The sequence below is a fragment of the Petromyzon marinus genome, chromosome 15, assembly GCF_048934315.1.
Source record: "Petromyzon marinus isolate PM22_M1 ecotype Great Lakes invasive population chromosome 15, UKy_Petmar_22M1.pri1.0, whole genome shotgun sequence".
NCBI classification, from domain to species: domain Eukaryota; kingdom Metazoa; phylum Chordata; class Hyperoartia; order Petromyzontiformes; family Petromyzontidae; genus Petromyzon; species Petromyzon marinus.
In genome coordinates, this window is record NC_133681.1 from 4,466,635 (window position 1) to 4,476,894 (window position 10,260).

Sequence of the window (10,260 nt, forward strand, 5' to 3'; positions counted from 1 at the left end):
TTGAGTCAAAATGTTAAAACACCAAACGAAATCCTTATTCAAGGAATCGTGTGTGCATAAGCCACACGGACTTGTGAACATGGAAACAAAAACACGCTCTCGTTATATACGCATTGTCTTTGAAACTTAAAGAAAGCTTAATTTTGATTTAAAGCTTTCGTGACTGCAGTAATTCATATTCTTAGCTCTTTCGGTAAAGTCACGTTGAAGGGAAACAATAAAATATATATAAAACAATTAAAAAAAAATTCTCACGACGTTTCGACCATAACACAAACGGTCATCATCAGGTGTGAAAAACCAACGGCAAGAAACATTTGAAAGAAGTAGCGGTTCGCATTTATTTTTAAACGGTGTTTGTATTTATTTAAAAAAAACGTGAGCAGCAATTTGGCAGTTTGTTTAGAAGGACGAGTCCATCTATGTTCTAAAAAGAGGAGGGGGGAGACGAAAATTTAATGTATGCTGTCTGAAAGCCACCGTAAGCGTGAACAATCAATTAAGACCTGAAATGGTTTATCAAATCCTTCCAATGATTGCTAAGCCAGAATCCATCTTCTCGGTTGAAATTGTCTCTTTGCTTGTATATGTGGATAGCCTCATGAACGAATCTCTCATGGTAGCCCGATGGCTTACAAAGAACCTCTGTCTTGGAGAAGTCAATGTCATGTGAGCCTACTGAATTATAACAATGATCTGCCACGGCCGAGGTGTTGGTCCTACCGTGTTTAAGGTCTGCTTTGTGTTCACGAATGCGGTCCGAGACATGTCGTTTGGTTTCTCCAATGTAACTACTACCACAGAGGCAACTTAGTTTGTAGACACCAGGGTACTGTATGTCCGGAATCACATCTTTTACAGACGGAACCAGATCACGGATTGTATGTAATGTGTTGAAACGGACCTGGATCTTGTGTTTATTCAAGATTTTGGAAATCTTTTTTGTGATCCCCTCAATGTAGGGTAAAGTGATGGTTTTGAAAGGCTCCTCAAGAGGGTCCTTCATGGTTTGAGTGATAGCTTTGCAGATTGTATAGTTGGAGTAACCATTAGCCTTAAGAGCTCGGTGTACGTGCTTGAGTTCACTGCCTATGTATTCCTGGTCGGATATGCATTGAGCTCTATGGTTCAGAGTCTTGATGAGATAATTCTTCTGTGATGGATGGTGGTGGGAATCCGGTTTCAGATAAGCATCCGTATGGGTAGCTTTCCTGTAGACAGAGTGGCTCATTGAACCATCAGGTCTCTTTTTTATTAGGACATCCAAAAAAGGTAGCTTGCCATTTTTTTCGACTTCCATGGTAAATCTGATGACTGGGTGTATGGAATTGATGTGGTCGAAGAATTGGTCTAGAGCAGGCCGGCCATGTGGCCAGATGACAAAAGTGTCATCCACGTACCTCTTCCATAAGGTTGGGAGCAGAGTGGCAGTCTGGATGGCGTCAGTCTCAAATTTCTCCATGAAAATGTTAGCTATAACCGGAGATAGGGGGGAGCCCATTGGGGTGCCCTCAGTTTGTAGAAAGTTCCATTCCAAGTGAAGTATGTATTGGTTAAACAGTGTCTCACCAGGGGGGGGGGGGGTACCTCTGTTTAGTCCTTGACGAACCAAGTCTTCAATAATTGCGATGGTGTCAGGTACAGGAACCTTGGTGAATAAGGAAACTACATCAAAACTGAGAAGCAGGTTGTCTGGGGACAGGGAAATACCCTTGATTGTCAACACCAGGTGAGTAGAATTTTGTACCGCAGAGGTGGTTTTTCCAGTGAAAGGACGCAAGATTGCAGACAAAAAACGAGCCAGTTTGTAGGTGGGGGAGTTGATAGTCGAGACGATGGGACGAAGGGGTGTATCTACTTTATGTATTTTTGGTAAGCCGTATAATCTTGGTGGCCTGGCAGCAGAAGGTTTCAACGAAAACTGTTTAGATTGATCAATTAATGCGGTTGAATCAGAAATTATTTTGTTGGTTTGTGTGACGAGGCTGTTGGTGGGATCTCTTTATTTTTGTATAGCTACCATCGTCGAGTAATTCTTTAATTTTGTTGTTATATTCTATTTTATCCATGATGACAGTAGCATTGCCCTTGTCAGCTGAGAGGACTACAATGTCATCCCTATTTTTTAATTTATATAATTCAAGACGCTCATCTTTGCTGAGGTTGCTAGCTGGCATCTTAAATGCAAACCGCCACTTCTTTCAAATGTTTCTTGCCGTTGGTTTTTCACACCTAATGATGACCGTTTGTGTTATGGTCGAAACGTCGTGAGAATTTGTATTGTTTTATATATTTTATTATTTTATTGTTTCCCTTCAACGTGACTTACCGAAAGAGCTAAGAATATGAAAGAAAGCTGTCTCTAGTGTGGTTAATGCAGACAGGATTCATTGAATAAGGATTCCCTTTGGTATTTTAACATCTTGACACTACTGTTTTATTGCCAGATTCAAAACATGTACGGCATGTCCAATAAACACGGGAAATGGCTTTAAAATGTGTATAATCTGTATATGTAGATGCCACTCGTCCTTTGTTCTGCAGGTGTAGATGCCACTGGTTCTTCACGTTCTGCAGATGTAGATGCCACTGGTTCTTCACGTTCTGCAGATGTAGATGTCACTAGTGTATTCACGTTCTGCAGGTGTAGATGCCACTGGTATCTTCATTTTCTGCAAATGTAGATGCCACTGGTGTATTCACGTTCTGCAGGTGTAGATGCTCCTGGTTCTTCACGTTCTGCAGATGTAGATGCCACTGGTTCTTCACGTTCAGCAGATGTAGATGCCACTGGTTCTTCACGTTCTACAGATGTAGATGCCACTGGTTCTTCATTTTCTGCAAATGTAGATGCCACTGGTGTCTTCACGTTCTGCAGATGTAGATGCCACTGGTTCTTCACGTTCTGCAGGTATAGATGCCACTGGTTCTTCACGTTCTACAGATGTAGATGCCACTGGTTATTCACGTTCTGCAGATGTAGATGCCACTGGTGTCTTCATTTTCTGCAAATGTAGATGCCACTGGTTCTTCACGTTCTACAGTTGTACAGTGGGGGAAAAAAGTATTTGATCCCCTGCTGATTTTGTACGTTTGCCCACTGACAAAGAAATGATCAGTCTATAATTTTAATGGTAGGTTTATTTGAAAAGTGAGAGACAATAACAAGAAAATCCAGAAAAACGCATGTCAATGTTATAAATTGATTTGCATTTTAATCAGCAAGATTTCTGGCTCCCAGGTGTCTTTTATACAGGTACCGAGCTGATATTAGGAGCACACTCTTAAAGGGAGTGCTCCTAATCTCAGAATGTTATCTGTAAAAAAGACACCTGTCTACAGAAGCAATCAATCAGATTCTAAACTCTCCACCATGGCCAAGACCAAAGAGCTCTCCAAGGATGTCAGGGACAATATTGTAGACCTACACAAGGCTGGAATGGGCTACAAAACCACTGCCAAGCAGCTTGGTGAGAAGGTGACAACAGTTGATGCGATTATTCGCAAATGGAAGAAACAGAAAACAACTGCCAATCTCCCTCGGCCTGGGGCTCCATGCAAGATCTCACATCGTGGAGTTGCAATGATCATGAGAACGGTCAGGAATCAGCCCAGAACTACACGGGAGGATCTTGTCAATGATCTCAAGGCAGCTGGGACCATAGTCACCAAGAAAACAATTGGTAACACACTACGCCGTGAAGGACTGAAATCCTGCAGCGCCCACAAGGTCCCCCTGCTCAAGAAAGCACATATACATGCCCGTCTGAAGTTTGCCAATGAACATCTGAATGATTCCGAGGACAACTGGGTGAAAGTGTTGTGGTCAGATGAGACCAAAATGGAGCCCTTTGGCATCGACTCAACTCGCCGTGTTTGGAGGAGGAGGAATGCTGCCTATGACCCCAAGAACACCATCCCCACCGTCAAACATGGAGGTGGAAACATTATGCTTTGGGGGTGTTTTTCTGTTAAGGGGACAGGACAACTTCACCGCATCAAAGGGACGATGGACAGGGCCATGTACCGTCAAATCTTGAGTGAGAACCTTCCCTCAGCCAGGGCATTGAAAATGGGTCATGGATGGGTATTCCAGCATGACAATGACCCAAAACACACAGCCAAGGCAACAAAGGAGTGGCTCAAGAAGAAGCACATTCTGCAGGTATAGATGCCACTGGTTCTTCACGTTCTACAGATGTAGATGCCACTGGTTCTTCACGTTCTGCAGATGTAGATGCACTGGTTCTTCACATTCTGCAGATGTAGATGCCACTGGTTCTTAACGTTCTACAGATGTAGATGCCACTGGTTCTTCACGTTCTGCAGATGTAGATGCCACTGGTTCTTCATGTTCTGCAGATGTAGATGCCACTGGTTCTTCACCTTCTGCAGATATAGATGACACTGGTGTCTTCATTTTCTGCAAATGTAGATGCCACTGGTGTCTTCACGTTCTGCAGATGTAGATGCCACTAGTTCTTCACGTTCTGCAGATGTAGATGCCACTGGTTCTTCACGTTCTGCAGGTATAGATGCCACTGGTTCTTCACGTTCAACAGATGTAGATGCCACTGGTTCTTCACGTTCTGCAGATGTAGATGCCACTGGTTCTTCACGTTCTGCAAATGTAGATGCTGTTGTATATAACGGTGTTATGAAAATTGATTAAAATAATGAAAATTAAATGAAATTTGCATAATTTATCCGAAATTATGTTAATCAGTGTAATTATGCGCATAAATTACGCAGAATCACGAGATAATCGTATTAATTTATGCGAGTGGGTGTGATTATGATAATGCAGGTCGTTATGGATTATGTGGTCCAGCCTCGGTGACGAGGTTTGGTTATTAATTGAAACAACGCGATTGATCGTATGCAGTGACGGAGGCGTTGTGAGCGTGAATGAGAGAGAGTCGATTCGACTCTGCTCTTTAATTCCATATTATCGATAAGGATACGATTACTCTCGATTGAACATTATTAATTATGTGTTATGGATTATGTGTGGTGATAGTGTGCTTATGATAGGTCCCCAAGATTCAGATCTCATACGCAGAACAATATTACGCAGAATTTCAGGAAGAATCACACACAAACCTGCTTTAATCAATTTTATTTTCTAGCTAACTTTCATTTTTGGATAATATGAAAACTCAATCTCGGGATTTTGGAATTTCAACACAGCGTTAACATGATACCATCACGATTGCGTTGTTTCACCTCGATAGCGGCACCTGTGGTTAATTCCCGACGCGTAACGCAATCAATCGGTTGTTGAGAGAGAGATTAAACATGAATAATTATTCTATCAAACCTTTACTATATGCAAATTCGTATACTTGAATTATTACACAACACGGCACTCGGTCTTTGATTCGTATCCAATCCTTAACACATTCTGATATGCGAAATTATTATGCTTGAAATCGTCAGCACAGTACCACTGCGATGTTCGTTCATTGATTCATCAACGATTATGCAATTAAAGCGTTCGACTGAAATACTTCTGATTGCCTCATCAACGTAACTCAATGGGTGGCGATGTTTTTCGTTATCAGCTAATAGTTGACGCAGTTATCATTAGTCTTGTATGTTTAAGGGGAGCATTGTTGATTTCTTGCGTTGAGCAAACGCCTAGGTTGATTTCCTTGTAAAAAAAAATGTTTGTTCGTTGTGTAGCGGTGGGGGAGTGAGGAGGGGGGGAGAGTGGGGGGGCATACGAACGGCTGCCAGTTTCTGTCCACCGCTGGCTGGATGAGTCAGCACGACGCTCGCCGTCGTCGCGCCGATGGTTGTTGAGTGCGGGGCCGCTGCCCTCTCAGCCCTGGTGACGCGAAGTTGCGCGCTGTAGCACGCTGGTGGCACGCTGTTGGCACGCGCTGGTGCTGATGCTGGCGCTGATGGCACGCTGGTGGCGCGCGCTCCCTCTCCTTGAAGATGCGCGAACGCGCCCGTGCTGGTTCTCTGACAGCAGTTTCTCTCCACTGCTGGATGAGCTGCACCAGCGCGCGCTCTTTCCGCTGCTGTAGTATCTGACGCTGCGCTCGCGGGCGACAGGTCAAGTTTTTCTTCTGCTGAGTGAGCCGAGTCGCACGCGCTCTCTTTGTTGAGGTTGTTGGCGGCTCTCTGACAGCAGGTTTCCTCCACTGCTGTATGACTCAAGTCGCACGCGCTTGGTCGCTGGTTTGCTGAAGTTGTTGGCGGCTGTCCAAGCTTTTCCGCTGCTGGTTGAGCCACGTTGCACGCTCTCTCTCTGTGGAGATGCTCGAGCGCTCTCAGCGCTGATTCGCTGGTACTTTGTTGGCGGCTGGCCAAGCTTTTTCTTCTGTTGAGTGAGTTGAGTCGCACGTGCTCTCTCTGTTGAAGTGCGCAAACGCGCCCGTGCTGGTTCGCTGACAGCAGGTTTCCTCCACTGCTGTATGACTCACTTTTGTTGATACATCGCGACTCAGCGATCCTCGCTACTCAGCGAGGCTCGGAGCCAGCCGCTCCATGCAACTGCTCGTCCTGTGGACGTCTTGACTCGCTGATCTGTCTTGACTGACTTAATTGAACTTTTTGAAAATGCGCTGACCGTTATATTCAAAGACATTCTTCTCTCTGTGCAGTGAAGGGGGGGGGGGCGTGGTCTGTGTGTGTGTGAGTTCGTGTGTGTGTGTACAGATGGCTCCTGCGATAACGATCTGTTTGCCCTGGCGTGAAATTCCTCTCTCGCGCTCTGCGGGAGAGACAAAGGTGGTCGGGAGTACCTATCTCTTTATACTTTCGACTTTATATTTCTCAAATACCATTTGGTCCCATGTTCGCCAAGACTCGTGTTTGTAACTACGTCCTCCCGACACCCCTCTCGGTTTACCGAGGTTCACATTATGATGGAATTATTAAAAAGAAAAATAATTTTCATCCTGAGTTTAAGAGGTCCGTTTCTTGATTGTTGGAATCCATATCCCTTGGTTCTGTAAGGTTCTATAATGGAATGTCGTGTAAGGTGAACACGTTATTCTTAATTTTATGTGTGACTGATGTGTAGCCACTTCTTTAACTTAAAAACGTGTTCGTTGGCTGTTGTGTGTGTTTTCTCATTAACCCGTCTGGCTAGCTCCAGATGGCCCCTTGTGATAAGGTGTGGTTCCTGCTTCTCCGCGCTGCGAGAGAGACAAAGGTGGTCGGGGTTGCTTGGGATATTGTTTAAACTCTTTCACAAGTTTGCCCGTTATCTCATTCCTTCTCGAAAACCTTTGATGTGACTGTATTTTGTCTCCAAGCTTTGTTTTAACAGTAAAAGTATTAAAGGTGAAAATCATTTGATAGCGAATTAATTATTGGATAATAATTCACTGATGTATCTGGTGACCTGGTCTTAATTGGAGTGAGCGCGAGGACCGCTAACTTTAGCTTATTCTTGTTATTGCATTTTAAATTTTAACCGTTGTTTTAATGACAAAGGAAAAAAAAATATGGTTTAACCCCTGGGCGTCCTCGTTTCTGGCTTGCGGAGGGCTTCCCTCTGCGTGACCTCCCTTAGGGCACATCAAACTCTTGTTCATCTGGAGATCTTCGCAGAGAGCTGCTAACATCCTCGCCTCGAGAGTTTTATTATTTCTTTATTTATTAATGGCCTGTTTATGATCGACATCTGTTTTTTTGTGTGCCTGGCTTATGGGTTTTATTGATTATTTTTTCGTTTGTTTAAAAAAAATATGACATATATAACGGCAAATATTATTGTTAATATCAATTTTGGAAAAGGCTCATATACAACAATGCCACTGGTGTCTTCACGTTCTGCAGATGTAGATGCCACTGGTTCTTAACGTTCTACTGATGTAGATGCCACTGGTTCTTCACGTTCTGCAGATGTAGATGCCACTGGTGTCTTTATTTTCTGCACATGCAGATGCCATTGGTTCATTACGTTCTGCAGATGTAGATGCCACTGGTGTCTTCACGTTCTGCAGATGTAGATGCCACTGGTTTTTCACGTTGTGCAGGTATAGATGCCACTGGTTCTTCACGTTCTGCAGATGTAGAGGCCACTGGTTCTTTACGTTCTGCAGATGTATATGCCACTGGTGTCTTCATTTTCTGCAAATTTAGATGCCACTGGTTCTTCACGTTCTACAGATGTACATGCCACTGGTGTCTTCATTTTCTGCAAATGCAGATGCCACTGGTTCTTCACGTTCTGCAGATGTAGATGCCACTGGTTCTTCACATTCTGCAGATGTAGATGCCACTGGTTCTTCACGTTCTGCAGGTGCAGATGCCACTGGTGTCTTCATTTGCTGCAAATGTAGATGCCACTGGTTCTTCACGTTCTGCAGATGTCGATGCCGACATTTATTGAGCGGTGGTTGAACTTACGACTCTTGGTCCGAACGAGCAACTGGACATACAGGGACAGGTTTGTTAATATCTAGGAAAATTCGTAAGTTCAGTGTTCGTAAGCGGAAGAGTCCCTGTACTCGTGATGTTACAGGTGGTGGTGTATCACTTGTGTAAGGCCGTAACACGCGTGTGCACGGATGTTGCGCTACAGTCGAACAGCTACCAAATTGGACATTTTTTTTGCCAGTATCAAAGTATGTAAGAACAAGAATAGGTTTTACCCTTTCTGGCAATAAAACAGGTGGTATTAAGATGTTCAAACACCAAATATAAATCTTGATTTGAAGCTTTCGTGACTGCAGGAATTCATACTCTTTGGTTCTTTCGGTAAAGTCACGTAGGTAGAAAATAAAATAAATTACGTTTTGGGCGCAACACAATCGACCGTCCTCAGGTGGAACAGATACAACAGCAGAATTGCTGACAAATAGAAACTTTTTTTGCAAGGAATCAAGTCTACATTAACTAAATGGTTAAGACAATGCATGAATAATGACGGCATGTTTTGGTTGCATGTTCACCACAAGTACGTGTGGTTAATGTAGACTTGATTCTTTGCAAAAAAAAGGTTTATATTTGGTCTTTGAACATCTTAATACCACCTGTTTTATTGCCAGAAAGGATAAATCTATTCTTACTCTTTGGTTCTTTCGGTAAAGTCATGTAGGTATAAAATTAAATAAAAATTACGACTTAAAGCTTTCGTGACTGCAAGGATTCATCTTCTTTGGTTCTTTCGGTAAAGTCACGTAGAATGAGAATAAAGTGATAAATTGATAAAATAAAATAACACAATAATATTCTCATGACGTTTCGGCCACAACACAAGCGGCCTTCATCAGGTGAAGGGACGAGACTGTCTGGTAGGACAGCGCTGGAGTGAAAAAGCCACGCTCAGATCACGACCTTTAAGTTAAAGTTAAAGTTGAGTTGCTAAAGTTGAGGCTTAAAGGTCGTGATCTGAGCGTGGCTTTTTCACTCCAGCACTGTCCTACCAGACAGTCTCGTCCCTTCACCTGATGAAGGCCGCTTGTGTTGTGGCCGAAACGTCGTGAGAATATTATTGTGTTATTTTATTTTATCAATTTATTATTTTATTCTCATTCTACGTGACTTTACCGAAAGAACCAAAGAAGAAAAATTACGACGTTTCGGGCGCTCACACAAGCGTCCATCATCAGGTGGGAAAGCCATGGTTCTACTGCTGATGCAGACTGTTTTAAAAGGTTTTAAATGTGTCATTAAGAAGTGGCCGGGGCTAGTGATGTTAACGTGAGAAATTAGCATGTAACTGTAAGAAATCTATTCTTGTTTTTTCATACTTTGATACTGGCAAAAGAAATGTCAAATTTTGTCGCAGCTCACCCAGAGCTCTGAATGCCCTAATTTTCGCATTGTCTTTGTACCATTCGCCTTTTTGCGTTCTCTCTAGTCCTGACATCGGTGACACAGAACCGTCAAGAAGGCTGCTTGCTGTCTGTGGTGTAAGCCAACGGTTTCCAAGATAATACCATATATAATACCATATATATTACCATATACTGGTAGTCCCCGACTTACGATGGTCCGACTTACGATATTTCTATCTTACGATGGCGATATGACAAAATTGTTAAATATTTTTAATTTCGCGCGGAAGGTAAACGCAGGAGCGTACTACGGAGTATGATACTGTAACTTTTATCATCGATCGCCATCCTCTTCCGACAACTAAGTTAATGTAGGCAGCAACAACCTAACATCGTTCAAGTATGCAGACGACGGACAGAATCTTGGTGAGTACACTAGAATATGATACGTTACGATACGTTCAATGCATGTATGATACATAGCTTTAGCGATTTCATTTTAGGGTTACCACAATAC